At 37.6% G+C, this 23536-nt stretch overlaps 1 long non-coding RNA gene across 5 annotated transcripts in view; it reads right to left on the bottom strand.

Annotated features, from left to right (window-relative positions):
- The window catches only part of LOC122200915, a 101094-nt gene extending 82650 nt beyond the window's left edge, over nucleotides 1-18444 (bottom strand). For 3 of the 5 annotated variants that reach the window (XR_006193987.1, XR_006193991.1, XR_006194000.1), the window contains exons 1-3: nucleotides 18303-18444; nucleotides 16296-16353; nucleotides 12184-12304 (exon numbers count right to left, since the gene is read on the bottom strand). This is a non-coding gene — a long non-coding RNA (uncharacterized LOC122200915). The remainder of the gene's footprint in view (nucleotides 1-12183; nucleotides 12305-16295; nucleotides 16354-18302) is intronic. The other 2 variants (XR_006193994.1, XR_006193999.1) reach the window with 1 other exon arrangement.
- Between the last annotated feature and the right edge of the window lie 5092 nt (nucleotides 18445-23536).

Below are 23536 nucleotides of genomic sequence, written 5' to 3'. Positions count from 1 at the left end.
TGGACCAGGGAGAGGCTAAAAACGCTTTGAGCATAAGCTAATCTTTGTGTGGCCTTTCAAATTCGGTGCAAGTGATCTCGAAGCGGATGGAGCCAGCGTGGTATCAGTGGGAATGGAAAGGAAAGGATGGATTCAGGAGATACAGCAAAGGAATGTCTGATTAGAGGAAAGGCTATCAGACTTTCTGCGTCTGGGTGACTAGAGAAGTGTGATACAGTAGCAAAAATGTGACATCAAAGGGATGGTTTGTATAGGGGAAAATGAATGGGTTTGGTTTTAAAAACGAGTTTTAGTACTAATGTCCAATGAGGAGTCCTGAAGCCAGAACTGGAGAAATAAATTTAGTGCCTTTATACATAAGCGAAGCCACAACTGTAAAAGGTGACCCCAAAGGGGGTGAGTATAAGGAAGAAGAATGAACCCCAGGAATAGCCAAGCTTCAGGATAACAAGTTAAGGAAGAAGAGGCAGCAATGAAGAAAAAAAAATTAGGTGGACAAGACATGTACAGGGGATAAGGAACCGAACATTGAGCAGCAATAGAACAAAACAAGGGCCGGGGGGCATGGGCACGGATTCCAGGAGGGCAGAGCTCTCCTTTGGAGCCCCATGTCCTCAGAACACACAACCATTCTCTGCTCTCCACTATGTGCACTTCCAGATGGCCCTGCAGAGTCATCTATGCCAGGATCCAGGTGGGCTAATTCGTTCAAGGGAGTATTTTAGTCCCATTTGGATGCCCAAATAAAGCCACCATTTCCCATGAGCCTTATCTATAGTAGTACTAACATTTTCATCTCTCACTGAGAAGGAAAAAAGGGAAGTCTAAAGGCAAGAGACGGGGAGAAAGGAGAAAATGTTACATAAAGTAAGATGCTATAGAAAAATTAAGAAGTGTGAGGGTTGTTGGCTGAAAAAAAGGATTAGAAAAGTCTTCTGAGAAGGCATCTGACTGAGGAAGAGAAACACCTTATTTTTTAAGGAAAGCTGTTTTAGTAGTCAAAATGTTTGCTGCCTTCACTATTCACAAAGAGAAAAAATTTGAGAATTTCCTATAGCTCAGTATACTGAATTGAACTTGGCAGAGTTCATTAACTGTAATGGTGCCCTCAAAATTACATCCCAAAATATGAATCCATAATCAAAAGTGTTCCATAGTTTTTGTAGCATTGATTTTGCATAAGTGAAAATTAATAGAATATTCACCAGTGAACAAAAAAGTTTTCTCTTTATTAATTTGGAAGGGCTACAATGACTTGAGTAGCCAAAGTTATGTGCAGTGAAAGCAAATAAACACCAACAGCTTCCTAATTGAACAGGCACACTATTGTGTTTTGAAATATTCACTGAAAAATTTTCAGGCTTGGAAGTGAGCTGCTCAGGGTCTCTTTCCTCCATATGTCCTGTAACAATTAAAACCTCAATACTACTTTGAGGAACATTTAACACCAGCTTTCCTGCTTTCTTCAAATAATAAATGTGGCTGCTAAATCAACTGTAGACTCATAAAGCTAAAAGAAATCTCAGGATCATCAAGTCCTAGAAGAAGCATAAAGGGTATTACCTAAGCAGTTTAATCAGAGATATATATTTCTATACTTGTGAAAAGAACTTCAGATTTTCAATTTCTATTGGCTAACGAGTCAGTGATTACTATGTAGATTCATTCCTACCTTTTCCCTAATAACCAATCTGTGCTTACAATAAAAGGATTGAGGTTTTCTAAAACATATTTTTAAATATTAAATACATGCATTAATATATGCATAAGCCAGCAAGTATGGTTACGTCAGTCAAAATTAGTTTGGGCTGTAACAGCTGAATCCCAAAAAGAATAGTACCTTACACAAGCATTTTATTTTTCTCATATAAAACTCTAAGGAAGGGCAGTGTGGACGATTAGGGCCATTCTGCTCCCAGCCTTCTTCCAACTTTTGTTTCCCTTTGTAAGGTCTCAATCGGCAAGATTTCCCCATGGTCCAAAATGGCTACCTCTAATTACATTTACCCAAATAAATGTGGTCTCTCATATTGTGTATTATAAATAGCTCTGTAATGAATTCATTTACACAGAAACCTTTGTTTATATCTCCCATTTACCTTGAGTGAATTCCTAGTGCCAAAATAATCATTCAGAAAGGGTATAACAAATGATAACTTCACCATCAGCCTATAATAGTACCCTTTTTACCAACACATGCCCTTGACAAAACGGAGTATATCATTTCCTCAATTATTTGACAGGTGAAAATGTTTTCTGGTAATTTTAATTTGTACTTATTTGGTCATAAGTGACCTTGAACAACTTTTGTGAATACTAACTACTCACACTTATTTCTCTTGCAAATTGTCCTGATACCATGGTAATTTGTTTGAAGCTGGAATAAGAAGACTGTATGAAAACATTTTGCATATTGTACGATACTTTATAAATAGGAGATGCTTTTAGAGTCTGATTAATAGTAAGAATGTCTTCCCTTTCTTCTTTCGGGATTATCATTCAGATCAAGTAAAATATTATATGTGACAATGCTAAACATAGTTTATATGTAGAATGCACTTGGATATATGTAAAAGTTCTTTAGTTTGTTGATGAATTGGCACCCATGCAAAAGGTAGGAAAGGAACATGTGCAGTTTTTCCCACGGTCATCACTTTACTCATGACCTATCTGCACAGGAGCATAGAGCATAGTCCAGGAGCATGGAAAAAGTATGTTTTCTAGAAAGTTCCTTCCAAAATCTACATCAACAGTAGGGAAATCAGGTTTACGGGGGCAAAAAAAAAAAAAAAACACAGTAAGATTTGAAAAAGAAACGGGGCTACTTTTGACACTTCTAAAAAGGAATTGTCACTAGGAGTTTTGAAAGTAACCTCACCTTTCTTCTAAGAGCAAACAGAAGCAGCAATGATGCAGGAATTACCTTAATATCCCCCCTTCTCATTAAGTTACCTAAATCCACACACACCATTGTTTGCTTGCCTTAGTATCAGAGATGATGCTGTATACATTCCCCATGCAAGCTCATTTCTGGCCAAGGCTGTAACTAATATGTGTATTTTCATCTCTCAAATACATACTTCCAGTTACATCTCGCTATAGAGCAGTTAACCCATATTTACTTCAAACAAAAACTAAATTCATCTATCTATTTTTGCATTTGGTGTCCCTTAAGCAAACACATTACTAACACTTTGCTAAAATCAAAACATCTTTTCTGTGAGTGACAATAAACATTGCAAATTCATATAATTTATGTTAATAGGATATGCAGATTTGGAACACAAAGAAAAAGAATGATGGCAATATTATCCTCCTCTATCTTATTTATAAATTTTTATATATTCTGATTATACTGCTTATTTCAAAGCAGAATATGATTTTATCCGAATTTAATCTATTCGACTTATGCTATTATTATTTTTATGCATGTTTTGTTTTATTAGTTGCTGGTTATTTTGGGGAGTTTGGTAAGATATTAATGCAAAGGAAATTAAAGGAAAAAATGCATTTACTAAATAATCCTAATATTTAAAATGCTTCACAGGAAATGAAATGAGTATTTCCAAAAATGAATATTGTTTAATAAATCATAATTATCTTTTTCTGGAGAAGAGTCAAACTTAACTAAGCCTTGGCTACTGAAAATTCTATGTCTCTGTCAGGGAGCAATGAAATGTTTCCTAAATGGCTTTGGAACTAGAGTGCAGGGCACAATACCTACATGAAGGGTGGTTCTTCATACAGTTGGGAAAAATAAGCATAATGATTCAAGTGCCATCTATAGGAAATGTTCAAGTATGTTAAGAAAGCTTGCAGAGTTGATTGACAAGTAATCTTTAGATAATAAATCTCTTATGCAAAATGAGCTAAGTCTTTGGGCCTTAATTCTGAAATGAGTAAGAATTTCTCATGCAAGGCAAACCCTGGACTTTAGTTTCCACCTCCCCTATTAGTGCTGGCTTTGTCTTTAGATCGTCTCTGCTCTGGGTCCATCAAGGTGACTGAGTGTGGCTCAATGTCTGATGCATTAGTTGCAATCTTTTCACTCTGATGATGTGTTATGAGTGCTGCTGCTAGCAGCTGTGATTGTTGTTTGTAATTATCTCTATTTTCCTGATAGGCGGTCTCTTGCTCCTACAGCTCTGAAGCAATCATCTGCAATGTTGACTTCTCAAAGCAGTGATACTCAGGACAGAATTGCCTCCCACTTTATTTGTCTACAAATGTCAAACGTGTATTGCCTGAAGCTACTGTCATGCACTATGTGAAATGGAGAGGGTCAGTTATTGCCTAAAAATTTAAATAAAATAAACATTGGACATTAAACTGAGGAAGACGAAGGCCAGGATGACAAGTTTTATCTGGACTGAACGTTTGGATTGGTAATGGCTGCCTGTGCTGAAGACGGTGAATCTGTATTTAATCCTAGCAGAAAGCTGTTAATTATTCATTAGCAATGTCTACCCTCAGTGCATGATTCAGATCGTGATTCAGATCTGTTCATTTGGGCAAAGGGATTCTAGACAAATCTGATTGTCTTCAAGAGTTGTTATATAATCTGTGAAGTAAATTGCTTTTAAAATCCATCAGTAAGCAGTGTAATATATACAGGTATGGGTTAACTTTAATACTCAAGGCAAGGGCATCCAGTTAGCATTTGAAATAGATTAAAGAGGAATCCACACTCAGAAAGTGCACTTAGGCATTTCAAATATTTTATCAAAATCTTTACAAGAAATTTTGTTAATCACAAAGAAACTCAGCTGTAAATTTTCATTGCTAAAATGAATGATTTCTGAAATATATGGTTGGCTAAATGCGAGACTAAATGAAGATGGCATAAAAATTCAACAAACCCAAATTGGCAATCACTTGATATTCAAGACTCCAAAGGCCTTGGGCCACTCCATTTCAGGAACAACTCTGTCATTTGACCCCAGTAACCAGTGGCTGACATGGCCATCAAAATATTGTAGCATTGGCCTCAGGTTAAATTTTTCATGTAAGCTACCTGTCAGAGTGGCTAAGGACAGAGAGATGGATGTTCCAGAGAAATCAAGAACAGATTTTATGCATATGTTTTTTCCTATTCATTAATAAAGGTTTATACATTAGGCAGAACCGGGGTTTAGGCTAAGACTTGCTTTCAACATCAAGTATCACCCGGTAACATCAAAGGTAGCCTCCCACATATCTCTATTTATCTGATGTGACATTGTTGAGCCAAACTGGCTTAGACTGGTTCACAAAAGTGGTTACTCTTTTGTTTGAGATGGTTATCCCAGCTCCCTAGGTTTCTTTGTTCCTTTTTCTCAGATACATTTTATGTGTAATGCTTTGTTGAAAATTGTTTTCTCCACCATCCTTCTCTGTACTTCTTCCTTGCTATTTTTTTATCCATAGCATTAAAGGAGGCATTTTAGTAGAATGTAAGTTTCAAATGGAGTAATGACAAATTCTGTCCCAAGTTTAAACTCACAGAATTTATAGTTATCAAATTCTGTAAGAGCCCGGATATGCTTAAGGCATATGCACTCTTTTTTTGCAAGCTAAAAGACCAGTCATCTTCTATTTGTCAGGTATCTAAGTCACTTAAGGAAGAACAAAACACAGCATGGGTTCTAGGCCAAGGAGCTGGAAGACCAGTTTTGAGCCACTGCCAAGTCCAGAGCTCCACTGGTCACACAAATGAAATGGCAGCTTCCCTTCTGTTTTGCCAGGAAGTCAAGAGCTTCGCTGCCCGCAAAACAAAATTTCAAACATTTTACTTCATCAGTATGACCCAAGACATGTGTGAATTCTGCATTTAAATCTTCCACCTTTGACTATGAAAGAAGATATTATTTGTTGTTGGGTAATTATCTGTGATATCTTTATTTCCTCAGTCTCTATTTTATATTTATTGAGAGTCTCTGGTCTGAGAGGTCCAGTTCAAGTATTGACAAAGTAGTTGGTATCAGAGTAACTCTCCCACATAAAACAATTAAAACTTTGAAAAAAATTATTAAACTGAAGAAAAGAACTGCACTGAGGGATATCCACATTTACATGCCTTTTCCTCTATAGGAGAGTCTCACCAGCACACAGCAGCAAAGTAGAAACCAAGCAGAAAGCAGAAGGTTTTTGAGGAGGAAGTGTCACAGGACAGAGTTCAATTAAAGTTATGCCATTTTGTGCAATTATTAAGAAAATTGAAGGTATTTTTAAATTGTCATATTAATTGGAAGTATTTACTATTCAGAAAGATGATATTTTTATTTTGCACATGACTGTACTTTTGCACAAGTGAAATATTTAAGAAGAATATTCAACATATAGTATATAATCTATAAATTCAGCTAAGTATATTTGAAGATGTCAATTAAGTTTCAAATGGTGCCAAATATTATTTCAAAAGTAATTTAAAATGATGGTTAAAAGTTGCTAGACTTACAAATTACAATAGTAAGATGTGTAAGCTAAAAAGAAGTTAAAGAATTACCAAGTCTTTGAATTCACATAACTTTAAAAAATAGTTCTAATTATTGGAACCATAAGTTAACCTTTGGGTAGTTATTCAATGAAAAAAGAAGAATCATCAGAAATACTAAACATCTTACACTGTCAGAGACAGGAACACAACTACTCCAACAAGGTGCCAATGGAAGTTCAAAGTTCAAGCAAATAGGCAAGACTGAGGATCTGAAGGAGCTGACAAGCCAGAGAGAAGAATGCAGCAAAACACCAAATATAGCAAAAACAGGAAGGATCTTGATGACTACCAAAGTCACCCTTTGTTCTAGCCAGGAAATGTGTGTGTTGGGGGGGGGAGGGAGGTATTAGATATAGATACTTAAAAAAAAAAAAAAAAAAAAAAAAAGAACTGGGCAGTAGTCAGCCTTTTCCTCCTTTTTATGAAGCCAGAACCTATCACATACTGCAGTCACTGAACTGTAGGAGAAAGTTACAGGCCACAGAGAAAACCTGCACCAGAGTAAATTGATGAACCCTACAGATCCATCATTATTTATTCTTAGAAATCAATCTGTTCAATAGCAGAACCTTAACCAGAGTTTGGACAATAAGATGTACTGAGAAGTGATGAAGTGAGTTATACCATCAAGGAGATCGATGTAAGCTACCAGATTATGCTTTGCTTAAACTACCAACACTCTCAAAGCCCATTCAACATGCACTTGTACAGACCATCTTATCCCTGGTGAGAACAGCTACTTTTCTTTACCATGTGATTTCTGGCTTCACTTTTTATTTTTAATGCTACCACATTTAGGAATATACACAAGAGCCTAGCATAGTTATGTACTTGTTCGTTTTAAAACCCACCTTATATTTGGGAGAGTAAAATCTCTATTTACAACAACACAGATCACTAGACAACAGAGTCCTGCCTTAAATTATTTTCATCTCCACTATGAAATATATTTTCTTCCCATTTACATTTTTTCTCCAAGGCATATTAGAGTTTTCTCAGTATCATGGAAACTCATTGAGAATAGATATTGAGGGGCACCTGGGTGGCTCAGTTGGTTAAGCGTCCGAATTTGGCTCAGGTCATGATCTCATGGTCCTTGAGTTCGAACCCCGCGTTGGGCTCTGTGCTGATGGCTCAGAACCTGGAGCCCGCTTCGCATTCTGTGTCTCCCTCTCTCTCTGCCCCTCCCCCATTCATGCTCTGTCTCTCTCTGTCTCAAAAATAAATAAACATTAAAAAAATTTTTCTTAAAATAGATATTGACTTAACTTTTCTGATTGACTCACACTCCTAGGTACTATTGGATGTCCAAAAACATTTTTGTTATTCAAGTAATTATGTTTACACAGACTCTACTGCATGTGCTGTCAAGTAAGCAGAGGTCATGGGCTAGAGACTCATTCAGGCCCCTCATTATTATTTTAAAAAATCTAATGGTATCAACCAGTTGTTCTCAAACATCTCCCTTCCCTGCACTCTTGGGATATGTGATAATTCCTATCAATAGCAGGGGCTCGCTCTGGCTAAAGTAAGGGTAGGGACCAACAGGAATGGATTTTTAAAGAAGCTTAGATGAATTTTTACTATTACCCTTCACCAAAATTCCCCTGGAAATAACTTGTACAAATGGTAGGTTAGTGGTCGAGAATGATAAGCAATTTAGGTGGGTAATTTGCTTTTAGGAAAATAAAACTTTATAGAAGCACAGAATTATTATAATTTGCAAATAAATTGCTCTCACAGCATGGTAGGTAAGAGCTTGTACTCTTGAGCCAAATGATGGGTTCAAAGATGCTACCACTTACTTAGTTCGTGGTATTCAGTAAGTTCCTAAAACTCTTGTGCCTCCCATCTCCTCATTTTGCAACACAAGAAAAACAAAAATGTGAGTACCAGCTTAATAGCCTTGTGACACTTAAATGGGTTGATACTAGCAGAGAGGTCGAGACTGTGCCTGGCCAAAACAGAAGACAAACAAGCAGCAGTAGCAGAATTCAGGAAGTATAAGCTGTTATTGTTTTCATAGCGTTAAACAAATATGCAGCCCATCTGTAATTATTTTATATGCTTGCAAGTACTAATATGCATTATTTTATAATACATATGTATTAATCTACTCAGGCTGCCATAACAGAATATCACAGATTGGGTGGGTTAAACAACAGAAACTTACCTTCTCACAGTTTTGGTATCACAAAGTCCAAGATGAAGGCCTCAGAGGTTGGGTTCTGGTGAAGGCTCTCTTCTCGGGCCTTTGTTCTGTGTGCGCACACACACAGGCAAAAAGGGGAAGACAGGGAGCAAAGGAGAGGGGGAAAGAAGGAGAGATAGAGACACATGGGGAGGAAAGGAGAACGGGAGAGTGGGAGAGGGTAACAGGGAGAAAGGGAGGAAACAAGGAGAGAAGGAAACAAGGAAAGGAGGGAGGGAGAGTGGGAGAGAGCTCTTCCATCCTCTTCTTCTAAGGACACTAGTCCTATTCAATTAGGGTCCTTCCTTATGACTTCATTTAACCCTAATTACCTCCTTATAGGCCCTGCCTTCAAATACAGTCACACACGGGGTTAAGGCTTCAAATTGTGAATTTGGGGGTAGGGAAGGGGACACAATTCAGTCCTCAACAATTCAGTCCTCTATATATAATCCATGTATTTCACATTTTTTAGCCAATCTCACCACAATATCCCTCCCCACTAATTAGCCCACATTACTTTAGCTGAATTACTCAATAGAAGAACAATTTAATGATGCTTTGTACAATTAAATTCCTAGTTGCTACCTTCCTATAAAACTGACATTTTCAGGTAGAACTGAATTAATCATACCTCTAATCCAGTATTTGCCTATATCCTACCTAAATACTTCATAAGGGAGGGCAGATTGGGCAGAGGAAGGGGTAGCAGCCCATAGATGGTACACAATAATTAAGTCACAATTATCTTCTGGAGCTTCCTCAAAATATACCTTTTTCACTAACCTCTCCAACTCTGCAAAGTATTATGTAGTTATCTTTAGATACTGTGCTAAGAACTCCCCAGATTTCTCCCATGACTTCCCTCTCTCCAGAAAATTATACAACAAATATTTCCCTGCCAGACCCATTGGCTGCCAGAGCCCATCAGCCTCCAATTCTCAGCAAATATCAAACACAGTTATTTAGAGTTTTCTAGCAATGAGCCAGATACCTTCTTATTCTCCAAGTCTATGAACCCAATTATTTTTCAGAAGAGATTTTTTTTAAAGAATCAGATCGTGTGTGATATATTGATGTCATTTAGCTTTATAAATACTTTTAAAAAATAACTTCAACTTCCTTCATCTGGCAGTTGCTAGTTTTTCATCACTATTGTAAGGTCTTTTTGTTCCTGTTCAAATCACATTCAAGATGTGTAACCCTAGAAAAACAATTTATCTGAGAAGTGTACTGGCCACACTAACACATCAAAATCATAATGGTGCACAAAGAGCAGCAAAAGGGGGAAAATGCATGGAAATATGAATGTTGGCAGGGACCTGGAGAAGTAAGTAGGTACTGTTCACTACAGTAAGTTTCAGAGTTAACTTTGAAATAACAGATATAAATATAATAGTTTACATATAAAATCAGCAGAGCTGGCTTATACTGGTTCGTAAGAACGGACTTATTAAAATTTTAGGAACTTTGTGGTAGTTTGAAATTGATCAACATGCAAGTATTTACACCACACAAGTAAGCTAATTTTACACATTAGGACTTTTTCCCAAAGAGCTAGTGGTTCCACATTTGCAAACGTATCACCATAATATTCAGTGTAATTTTTTTTTCTTTTTTTTTTAACGTTTATTTGTTTTTGAGACAGAGAGAGACAGAGCATGAACAGGGGAGGGGCAGAGAGAGAGGGAGACACAGAATCTGAAACAGGCTCCAGGCTCTGAGCTGTCAGCACAGAGCCCGACGCGGGGCTCGAACTCACGGACCGTGAGATCATGACCTGAGCCGAAGTCAGACGCTTAACCGACCAAGCTACCCAGGCGCCCCTCAGTGTAATTTATTTATGCACATGTATCACTTTAATTATGGGCAGGCGACTATGTAAATACCAGAATTCTTTCCCTTTTTCTCATCTATGCACTCCCAGTGCATCTATATAAAACTCTCTGATGATTTTTAAAGGAAGAAAAACCGAAGTGAAAAGCATATTGACTTGGTAGAAGTACTCTTATTCTCAAGTAGCAATATGTCTCTGTAGTCTTCTCACAAAGAGTCATCTGCACACCATGGAATACCTGCATCTCAGAATCTACATCTGTAGCTTCTTTATGGAAACAGACTCTTCAATGTTCACCTCTCTTACTGTACAGTACACAGTATGCTGTAAGCCATGGATTCTTAAGTGCTAATAGACTTGGGATTACTCAGGGTCATTACAGAAACAGTCAGATTTTCCCATGTCACTCTCAGAGATACCAATGCTGCAAACCTAGGGTACGATCTAGAGGTCAGACATTTCACAGTATCCCCAGTGCTTGTGCTCCAAGTGATCCTCAGCCTGCACCTATGAAACACTGCCATAAGGTGGTGTAGAAGGTGGTGGCAGAGTGTCTGCAGAATTTTGGTCACCTTGCCAAAAATTAACTTGAACCCGCCTACTCTAAGGAGCAGTATTTGTTCCGTCTCTCTAGGTCATGCTTACATGTCAATAATCACCTCTCTTCTAGGAGCCCTGATCAAATTATCTCCTCCTCCAATTTGTCTGGATAATTCTATCCCACCACTTTTCCTCTCCAAAATGTGTATTTTACTTGCCAACTGATTGCTGCTGAACAGCTACTGCTGGGTTTCTTGGCTAAGGATCAGACTTTTGTGTCCAACCTTTAAGTAAAAAAAGACTTTACTGGGTTGGGACTTCCCAAAGATCACACAACTTCTGTTCAAAATCATGCTTCCCAGGTTGCAACCTTTTCCTTGGAGCTCCTCAGAGACACCTAGTAAGAAATTTAAAGACTTTTGAATACTCTTTAAAAAAAGTTATTAGGTCAACTCTACACCCAACATGGAGCTCAAACTCACGACCCTGAGATTAAGAGTCGCACCCTCTACTGCCTGAGCCAGCCAAGGTGCCCCAAAGGCTTGTGAATACTCTTTTTTTTTTTTTTCCAACGTTTTTTATTTATTTTTGGGACAGAGAGAGACAGAGCATGAACGGGGGAGGGGCAGAGAGAGAGGGAGACACAGAGTCGGAAACAGGCTCCAGGCTCCGAGCCATCAGCCCAGAGCCTGACGCGGGGCTCGAACTCACGGACCGCGAGATCGTGACCTGGCTGAAGTCGGACGCTTAACCGACTGCGCCACCCAGGCGCCCCGGCTTGTGAATACTCTTAAGGGTCTTCTCTTGTCTCCCTTGAGGAGCAGAACAGCAATTCAAACTACTTACTATCAATCCTTTAATATCTATGAGGTTAATATTTGCCTAACAACTTCAAATACAGTGACTGACCAAGCTTCTCTCTTTGCTGGAGTTCTGATATTGTACTGCACACTATTCATTACCGGTACCACAGACCTATTTCTCAGAAATTCGTTTTATCTGAATCCTTCATTCATGACTGTATGTACTGGCCACTATCCTAGGTATTTCCAAAGCATTCTTTTCTAAGTGATTTCCAGCATATACACACATGGTAGTATAATATTTCCAAATTTAAATCTGTTTTCCCTATATGCACACCTTGTCTGAATTTAGTTCCCTGAACTTTTCCAGTTGTTTCCTCCAGGGGCCTCTTCCCTCTCCCAAGGCTGCACAGGGAAAAGTAGATGTGAATCATCCAACGCAGAAACATAAACAGAGCCTGAGAACAACGGAAGATAGAAAGATTCAGTTACGGCAGAAGAAGTTTTCCACTGGCAGAAGCTCTGGAAGGAAACTGTTGGGAGGAAGGTATATAACACGTAGAAAGAAAAAGAAAGTAAGGAAACCACTAGTCCCTGGAAGCTAACTTTTCTGGAATCTAACTAAATATGCAGCTGTTGCCTTTTGAGAACCATTCCCTTGAGCAGTCAGCCAGTTGCCCAAGTTTCCTTCAGTTTGTATTAACTTTGATCTAGACCAGAGAGACAGCCCAGAGCTCAGACCAGCCCTTTCCGTCAGCTTCTGAATCTGCTAGCTCTTTGCTAGCAGGAAATCTCAGGATTTGTGGAAGCTTCCGGAAGAGAGGGTAAAGGATGTTAGATCTTAGAAAATTTGTGAGTTAAAGAGGATACCAAGAGAAGTTCTAGTCCTCTGACCAACAGTGGAAGGTTAACAGTACAGTACCGTCACATAAATGGCATAATTTATATAAACACTTTGTATAAATGTGTAAGTGCCCCTTCTGAGTGAACCAACACAAGAAGGAACCATACTCAATACAGAGATTACAGAAAGGTGCCTCCTCTGGGCAGATGAATTACAAAACGGCGTATGAGAGCAAGTCAGATCATCAGGAGCTGGACTTCAGGGCACAGCCTGTGCAACTGCATCCAACATGCTGGCCATGGTGGGACTTCTAACTTCATGGACCACCCTTTATGTGGCTAGTTTTCATCCCTGAAAACTGAGTTTAAGCATTACCTCACCTTACCAGACACGGTCAATACTCTGTTCCTCAAAGTATTTGTAATGTTTCTGCCTAAATACTAATTTAAGACAATTATATCAAGATAACTTGTTCGTGGATCTGTTTCTCTCTCCAAACTATAAACTCATTAGACACAAAAACCACCAACCATTGATCTTGGGGCTTCCAGCACCCACTATAGTGCTCGCTACATAGTAGGATCTTACTACATGTTTGCTTAACTGCCTATCCCTTGCAAAGTTGTGGCATATTTACAGTAGCATTTGTTTCTCTGTTAAACACTTCTAAACAGAAAACGAAAGCTAAAGGTGAAGAGACTTCAGTAATATACAGACATCCCACTCAACAGATTTAGTGAAGAGTTTGTTTTTTTTTTTTAATGAGGCAAGTATAAATGGTAGCCTTTTGAATTATTAATGCACATGATCTCTCCTTTAATGTAAGTACATATTCGGGTGGATTCTTAGAAATAAAATCCTCCAACCTTAATCCATTCTGTGAAGTCATGTATTTCAGTGCAAATTTTGGAAATATCATGAAAGGCACTAACAAGATACAAGCGATTATTTTAACATCTGTATTTACAAGGTACATGTAGAGACTATGACCATTTTTTTTAAGCACACAAAATGCCATCACTACAATTGGTGGGATTGCACTGCAATTACAGGAAAAATAATCTGCCTATTAAATTTTTAGGTTTATAATTCATAACACAATAGTTAGTAAATGAAATATTTGAAAAAATCAGTATCATGTATTGTTCCAAAAAGATGTGTCAGGAATTCCTAATGACAGCATACTTTGCAACCTCATGATCCGCTGGAGTCTATAAAGCTAGGGATGTGTAGAGCCCAGGACTGTCGTGACATTTTCATAGTGTTTTCAGTTTTTGTAAGTAGTCATTTACGTCAAAAAGTAATAAAGCATAAAAATGGTGCTATGGTGGCAGTGGTTTCATAAAACTGCCTCAACAATGAAATTAGCAATATACTGCAATGGTTTGATAGTCTATCTTTTTCAGATATTATCTAAATGCAACTTTCAAAACCCCGGGGAGAAAGGCATTTACATTTTAATTTTATGGGTGAACTATGGTAGGTTTAGTATACATTAATTGAAATTCCTGTATGCTTGGTCAACATGATAGCCAATGATTACCCAGACTTAATGTTTTTTAACTTTTTTCTGTTTTTTCTTCATAAAGATAAGGAAGAAAGGATGGGAAAATTAGTGAGCAAAACTTGCTAGGGAAAATAATCAGAATATTGTTTAAGAAAAATGGAAACTATTATACATGTCCTATAACAGGACATAGGTTTTATCAGTTATGGTATGGCCTTGCCATGGAGTCGACTTTGCATCCATAGGACAAATGCTGCAAAATGTATTTATCATCTTAAAAGCATGTACATATTTCGGTCAGTTTAAGAATGGATAGACTATAAACCTTGAAAATGTAAAAAGTAGTAATGTGCTTGACAAAAGCAGTATAAAGTTGTTTGATAGGAAGTAGCAAATTGTGTGTGCAATTCATTTCCTAATCACTTACAGCAGTCATTTAATTGATAGTATCTAAAGTTACATTTTCTGAATGACATTGTTTAAAAGATAACTCACTTTTATTTTAGAAGCCATGGGCAAAATTATGCAGGAACAAACTGCACAAAAATTCTTTTTATTAATGCCTCTCTGAAATACTGCCTATTTTCATACTCAAACCTTTTAAAATTGTATTTTCTTCTCATGTTTGTACATTGGACTGATATGCTAATATATACACCTTGCCAAAGCTTTAGTCATAAAGCAATCAAAAAGATCAAAAGATAGTGTAGTTAAATAAACTGATTACAATCATGTACAGAAATAGACTGAGTGTCAAACTGGGTATGAATGAAGAGCTAAAGGAGACGGTGGAACTTTAGGTCCTGAAGTGTGTATAGGATAAGGACAGAGAGAGCTTTGAAGGCATAGGAGATCCAGAAACAGCTCTGCTAACAGGGACCAAATTCTTTTGCCTTTCAGTAAAGAAATGCCTTGATTCATTGATTCTGCTCTGGTTTGGGAAGGAGGGGGGAAAATAGTGTGCAGGGTATCAGTGAGAAAGCAGAGATAAAAGAGAAGAAAACCCAGAAAATAAACAGATAAATAGTTGAAAAAAACCTCCATATGTACTCCATATGTACTCCAAGCACAACTGGATGAAACAGGTTGGCAGGAACCAAGCATTAATGGCAGGGTATAGAAAGAACTCTAAATGAAAAGGTGAATTGGGATTCAAACATGGAAGGCACAAAGAGATAAACAGAGTAGTAGATTTTAGCAAGTATGAATAATCACTTCTGGTTTTTAAGCTAGACTCTGGAAATATTTCAATGGTGCAAAATGAACTAGAAGTACAAAAGAGGGAGGGGAGAAACAACCTCTCCTAACAATCAAGGGACAGAGCTTGGTAACTTCTCTTTCATTATCTACAGCAACCCGATGAGGCTTATGTTATGGTTTTCAATTTACAGATGAGGAGATTAGGGCTCACTGATGTTAAATAACATGCTTGATCAAGGTTGGCAGGAAATGAGACTATTAAGATGCTGTTGAAGAGACAGGTTTCTGGGACGGTAGGATAAGGATCTCCAAAAATCCACTCCTCCATACAAGTAAAGAAAACATGGACAAAACCAACTTTCTCAGACCTCTGAAAGTTAACTAATACACGCCAGAATCCAAGGAGTGTTTATTCAAGAAAAAATAGTTAAGTTTTGGTAAGGGCAGTGAGCTTTGAGGTGAATTCTAACAAACATTTAAAGAAAAGTAAACTCCTATTCTTCTCAAACTATTCCAAAACATAAGAAAGGGAAGAAAACTTCCAAATTCATTCCATAAGGCCAGCATTACCCTGATACCCAAACCATATAAAGCCCACTAAAAAAGAGAACTACAGGCCAATATCCCTGATGAACATCAAAGCAAAAGATCTTCAACAAAATACTAGCAAATCATATCCAACAGTACATTTAAAAAGTCATTCCCCGTGATCAAGTGGAATTTACTCCTGTTTTTCAAGGGTTGTTCAATACCCACAAATCAATCAACATGATATACCACATTAATATAAGAAAGGATAAGAACCATATGATCCTCTCAATAGACACAGAAAAAGCATTTGACAAAGTACAAAATACATTAGTGATAGAAACCCCTCAACAAAGTAGGTTTAGTTTACCTTTTGTATTTTTTGCTTTCTTTCTCTTCATTAAAGGTGATAATGTCTTCGGTAGTGGCTACTCAGCAAAATCAGAAAAGAAAAAAGTAAAGTAATAAATGAATATTCCCATAATAAACAGTCTCCTGAATCATTAAGAATTTGAGTCACTTTTTACCTGCCTTTTTTTTTTAATTTTTATTTATTTTTGAGGGAAAGAGACAGAATGTGAGCGGGGGAGGGGCAGAGAGAGAGGGAGACACAGAATCTGAAGCAGGCTCCAGGCCCTGAGCTGTCAGCACAGAGCCCAATACGGGGCTCGAACTCACAAACCCACGAACCCCTGAACCCACGAACCCATGTACTGCGAGATCATGACCTGAGATGAAGTCGGACACTTAACCAACTGAGCCACCCAGGCACCCCTTACCTGTTTTCTTAAGCTAACAATTCTTCCAATGAACAAATGAGCGGTGCACCTACAGAGGAGAACTGGGAGGAAAAAAAAAAAAAAAACAACCACAGCGGATTTATATTTATATTTAAATCTGAGCATGCCCTCTTCCACGCAATTCCCAGACAGGTGATTTAAACTTTGTAAATAGATGATGGGGATTAAGGAATGCACTTGTGATGAGCACCAGGTGTTGAATGAAAGTGCTGAATCACTATATCGTACAGCTGAAACTACTATTACACTGTATGTTAACTGGAATTTAAATAAAAACTATACACCAATAATGAAAGAACAGAAAGAGAAGTTATGGGATCAATCCCATTTACAACTGCACCAAAGCCAATAAGATACCCAGGAATAAACCCAACCAAAGAGGTGAAAGACCTGTACTCTGAAAACTATACAACAGTGTGGAAAGAAATTGAAGACGACGCAAAGAAATGGATAAACATTCCATGCCCATGAATTGGAAGAAGAGATATTGTTAAAATGTCAATACTACCCAAAGCAATCTACACATTCAATGCAATCCCTATCAAAATACCACCAGCATTTTTCACATAGCTAGAACAAACAATCCTAAAATTTGTATGGAACCACAAAAGACCCCGAATAGCCAAAGCAATCTCGAAAAAGAAAAGCAGTAAATAGGAAAAGCAGTGTGATCTACACGTGTAAGGAAAAACCCAGTCCTTCCTGTGTTTCTTTTTTACTCTCACACTACCAGATTCCCACAGAACACTTCTAGTCACCTGATGTGTGAAGGTTTTCCCCACACTACCAAACAGCACTCAATTCTCGTGTGTGTGGAGGGCAATGCCCAGGAGACCAACTGAGTGTCCTACAATTTAACTCAAATTTCAACTCAATTCTGACATTTTCTACCTAGAGAGAGCAGCAAATCCCACAGATTTAAGAGTTCAGTCCTACAACCATGGCCCCCCTTAACTCCCAACTTCAGATGACAGTCATAAGTACAGGTTGTTACCAGGGCTAGAACAGCTTACAGAACTCAGAAACACTTTACTTACTTGACTACCTGTTTATTTAAAAAAAAAAAAAAATAGGTTTTATTCAAATTCCATTTAGTTAACATACAGTGTAATGTTTAGTTTTGGGTGATTGTATACACCCTGTATACAACACCCTGTCCTCTTCACAGCAAGTACACTCCTTAATTGCTATCACCTTTTTCACCCAACCCCTCTCCTACCTCCCCTCTGGTAACCATCAGTTTTTTGTCTGTAGTTAAAGTCTTGGGGTGTGTGGGTGGCTCATTCGGTTAAGCATCCAGACTCTTGATTTGGACTCGGATCATGATCTCACAGCTCTTGAGTTTGAGCCCCACTTGGGGCTCTGTGCTGACACTATGGAGCCTGCCTGGGACCTCTGTCTCCCTCTCTCTCTGGTCCTCCCTAGCTTCCTCTCTCTCTCTCTCTCTCTCTCTGTCTCTGTCTCTCTGTCTCTGTCTCTCTGTCTCTGTCTCTCTCTCTCCCCCAAAGGAAATAAACATTAAAAAAAAAAAGAATCTGTTTCTTGATTTGCCTCCCTTCCCCCCCCCCTTTGATTACCTGATTATTATAAAATTTAGAAACAACCAGATGAAAGAGATGTGTAGAACAGGGTATGAAGGAAAGGCATGGAGTTTCCATACCGTTTCAGAGTGCACTTCTCTCCCTGAATCTCTACCTGTTCACGAACCTGAAAGTTCTTCAAACGCTCTCCTTTTGGATTTTTATTACAGCTTCATTACATAGGCTTGATTACATAGGCATGACTAAACAATCGGCCACTGGCGATTGATTCAAATTCCAGCCCCTCCCCTCTCGCGGGACGCCCTGGGGTGGGACTCAAATTTCTAATCCTCAAATCATGGTTGGTTCTGGCAACTATCCCCATCCTTAGGCACTGTCCAAAAGTCACCTCATTAACATAAAAAAAAAAATCTTCATTGCTCTCTTCACTTTGGAAATTTCAAAGGTTTTAGGAGCTCTGTGCCAGAAACGGGGATGAAGAACAAATCTACATTTGTTATTATAAATCACAGTATCCCATTTAGGCTTATGTAAAACAAGTGAAATCTGCACCATCCCTCGCCCCACCTCTCCTTTGCTTCCTGGCTTAGGTGAATGGGCAGATGGTGGTTTCCTAAGCCAGAGCATCTCTTCTGACAAGGTCGTTGCTTTGATGGCCTTTGAGTTGCTAAGCAACTCACCTTTCTCACCCCCAGGTCTGTCCCCATCACTGTTCATCAAACTCTGGCCCTGTCGTCTTACTCATTCCATAAGCCAAATACATACATATACATTGAATTTCCACATTCCGAGGTTCTTCCACACTTCAAGAATATTTTAGGGGTTTTTTTTCCTTAAATTTTACACAAATAATCTTGTAGCTGACATTGTTTAATCTCTTAACCATTTACCCTCCTTACAGGAATACCTTCTAATCCTTTTCTGAAGTTTAGCAGGTCTTTTTAGAGGTTCCCCCTGACACTTTCTCAAATTTTCAGATGGAAAATCTCTGCCTATTCAACAAAATGATAGCACATCTGATGTCATTTAACAAGTCCTGCCCCATAAAGGAGGTAGTACGTCCTTTTGTTTTCACAACAACCAGAATAAATAAGTTTAAAATGGGCCTCCTGGAGACACTTTAGCAACAACAACACACAACTCCAATGATGAGGATTCCAAAGATGCGGTAGCCAGGTGGGGGCTATTTTTGAACAAACACACCTCTCTCTGTCCCTCAAATTATACCACTGGCATTGCCTCCCACTCTGTTTATAAGTGGGATCACCCTACCTCAAACAAATTCACTAACATTTCTTATTAATAGATCTGGAAGAAGATTTGTACAGAGGAGCAAGTAAATTAGAATAGGAAAATATTTTTCTCTCCACCGTCAATGTGATTCAAAGATTCAATTAAGGACACTCTGTGGCTAAAATGAACAAATCAGGAGACTATAGATGCTGGAGAGGATGTGGAGAAACAGGAACCCTCTTGCACTGTTGGTGGGAATGCAAACTGGTGCAGCCGCTCTGGAAAACAGTGTGGAGGTTCCTCAAAAAATTAAAAATAGATCTACCCTATGACCCAGCAGTAACATTGCTAGGAATATACCCAAGGGATACAGGAGTGGTGATGCATAGGGGCACTTGTACCCCAATGTTTATAGCAGCACTTTCAACAATAGCCAAATTATGGAAAGAGCCTAAATGTCCATCAACTGATGAATGGATAAAGAAATTGTGGTTTATATACACAATGAAATACTACTTGGCAATGAAAAAGAATGAAATATGGCCTTTTGCAGGAACTGGAAAGTGTTATGCTAAGTGAAACAAGTCACACAGAGAAAGACAGATACCATACGGTTTCACTCTTACGTGGATCCTGAGCAACTTAACAGAAGACCATGGGGGAGGGGAAGGAAAAAAAAAGTTAGAGAGGGAGGGAGACAAGTCATAAGAGACTCTTAAAAACTGAGAATAATGCTCTTCAGATTGCATAAATCTTTCGCCTTTTAAAAACTGAGAATAAACTGTGGGTTGATGGGGGGTGGGAGGGAGAGGAAAGTGGGTGATGGCACTGAGGAGGGCACCTGTTGGGATGAGCACTGGGTGTTAGTTCCTCTCTAATTTATTTGACAATAAATTTCATATTAAAAAATAATAAAATAAAATAAAAATAAAAAATAAGGACACTCTGGACATGAAATCTAATTTTAGTTATGGAGTTTTTGGTCTTTTTTATTTTTATTTTGTTACTTTTAACTTTTTTAGTGTTTATTTTTGAGAGAGAGATAGAGAAAGAGACAGAGTGTGAGTGGGGGAGGGGCAAACAGAGGGAGATACAGAATCCAAAGCAGGCTCCAGTCTCTGAGCTGTCAGCACAGAGCCTGATGTGGGGCTTGAACTCACGAGCTGTGAGATCATGACCTGAGCGAAAGTCAGACTCTCAACCGATTGAACAACCCAGGCATCCCTTTATTTTTTTTACCTTTAAATAAACTTTATTTTTTAACATTTGTCAGATATTTGTCATTAACTTTCCACATGCTAGTCACTGAAAATAAAGTGGTGAACAAAATGACTTAGTTGTTGTCCTAGGGTAGCTTAGACCAAGGAAGACAAATATCAAACAAGTCATAAAAACATGATGTAAAGGGGTTCAGGTTGCTAAGGAAGTATATGACACAGAAACTGAAACTATAATCCTGTGTGTGTGTCTGTGCGTGTGTTTGTATTTTGGTTCCAAAATTTATTGGTATTGACTGCAGCACAATGTTCCATTTAACTGAAAATTTTCTAAGCCACTATCCCTACAGAAATATTAATAAGCATAATTATTCTAGATAATAAAGCTATAATTCTTAAGAGGAAAAACTTAGATATCATTTACTTCTAGATCTATTACAGTTTTCATACTTTATCATTCCTCTTGTGAAAAATATCATAAGAGAAGAAATGAGAGCAAAAGAGAATTTAATTGAGGTCCTTTTCAGATTCCTGTTCATATATAACTGCACTTTTAATTTCTAAATAGGGTTAGAACTTGGTAGGTAGTAATCTTACATATTCTAACTATAACAGCTTAATCTAGAGTATAATTTTAAAGAGACTGAAATTCAAAGACAGCATAAGCAGAAGTCTTCCAGTATTTTGACAGATCAAGTGAGTGGTTTTTCCCAAAAACTATTCCTCAAGTACAAATAAAAATAGCAGTGATTACAGCCCCTTTTACCACTGTGCTGGTAAACACTTCTAAAGAAGAGAAAATCATGCAATGTCTCTAAGAAAAACCAACAGAACTGTATCTGGCAAGGCAATTGGGGTTCTAAACTTACTGCCCTATTACAACTTTTCCAAGCATCAAATTTTCACAGATTCTGTCCTTGACACAACATGTATTCTTTTGAACAGGAGAACACAAAGACCTCTACAGAGAATGATTTACCAATAAATAAAGTACAAGTCCATCTAAGCCTGTAGCCTCAAAACTAGACAGAGGTACTGTAATGCTCACTTGTCCAATATACATATATTTATATGCCTTTTATTGTATGAATTATTTTTTTTAAGTAAAATGGAGATTCCCAATGCAGAGCCCAACTGGGGCTTGAACTCATGACCCTGAGATCAAAACCTGAGCTGAGATCAAGAGTTGGATGTTTAACCAACTAAGCCACCCAGGCACCCCTATGAATTATTATTTTCATTGCATGAATAATCCAAATAGTCTCAATAATTGCTAATGAATTATTAATTCATTAAGAATACAAACTAGATGCCTCACAACATAAAGAATGGACTATTGTTATGTTATTTTACTGATCAATTGATTAATGTCATTGCCCAATCCATGGTTTGGGGTAAAACCTGCTTCCATTTTCAAATGAAAACAACAAAAATTTTAACCAAAATAGTCATCACTTTAAAAACAACAAAGATGGGTTGTATCAAATTACCCCTTTTCTAGAGGTCAAGTGAAGAATGGAAATTATAGCCATGGGTCTATTATTTCTCTTATTATTTGATAATACTAGCATACATAATATCAGAAAGATTACAGGCATTAAATTTAAGTGTTTTATTATTTAAGAGTCATCTTTTTTCTCTAAACCCTAAGGAAAAAAAGATATCTTTTGACAACCAGAACTTTGAAGAATCAGTGAGATAAAATATCCTTCAAATTCAATTATTTTTTTTAAATGGTAGAAAGAAATCATTTTCACAGTTAACTTTTCAAAGGGCAGTTACAAAATGACATACATATTTTACATTGAAATGAAAATAAAGCCATGAACCTTAATTTTACCTTAAATTATAAAGTTGATTAAAAATGATTCATGATTTTTAATAGCAAAACTACAAAACAAAATAATACCATCAAAGGTTAATTAATGAATTAACTATCAGGAATGTGAACCAGCCTTCATGATAGTCTAACAGACAGAAAAAAAAAAAAAAAAAAAGCTTGACCCTTATTAAAGGGCCAGGAATATACTCCTACTACACTGATTTTACCTTAAAACTTATATTTATCCTTTCCTATATAGAAGCTAGACAATATTAGGACATATTTTAAAATAAATAACATGTATTTTAAGCTCCCAAATTTGTGCTTTATTGTGTTTTCTAAGTGGGTGCTAGTACTTATATTCATTCAGAATGGGATTTCATAGAAACTCATTCTTAGCTTCTTCAATTATCGAGAAGCATCAAAAACGGAAACTCAGTCAAGTGATTGCTAGGAGTTAGGTGGAAAGAGGGATGAATATGTGGACCACAGAGGATTTTTAGGGCAGTGAAAACATTTTGTAAGATACTGTAATAGCGGATACACGTCATTACACTTTTGTCCAAACCCAAAGAATGTACACCACCAAGAGTAACTAAGAACTTTGGAGGATAAGGATATGTCAATGTAGTAGATCCATCATTTGTAATAAATGTATCACTCCAGTGGGGTGTTGATAATGGGGGAGACTATGCACATGTGAGGGGAAAGGAAAATTTGGGTGATCTCTATACCCTTTTCTTAATTTTGCTGTTAACCTAAAACTGCTCTAAAAAATAAGACTCAATAAGGCAATGTACACAGTTTTCTGTTTTTATTTTCTGTTTTTATTCCAGCTGGGGGGGGGGGGTAGCTTCTGAACTCTGTACACTATTCTAATAGCGATACTCAAATAATAAGTAATACTCAAATAGCTCAAGCCTTACAGCCACAGGTAAATCCACAAAGGGATCAAACTATAACACAAAATGATCAAGTATATTTTTTGGTCTACAAAT

The sequence above is a fragment of the Panthera leo genome, chromosome A1, assembly GCF_018350215.1.
Source record: "Panthera leo isolate Ple1 chromosome A1, P.leo_Ple1_pat1.1, whole genome shotgun sequence".
Lineage (NCBI taxonomy): Eukaryota > Metazoa > Chordata > Mammalia > Carnivora > Felidae > Panthera > Panthera leo.
This window is presented reverse-complemented; position numbering and strand designations above follow the sequence as displayed.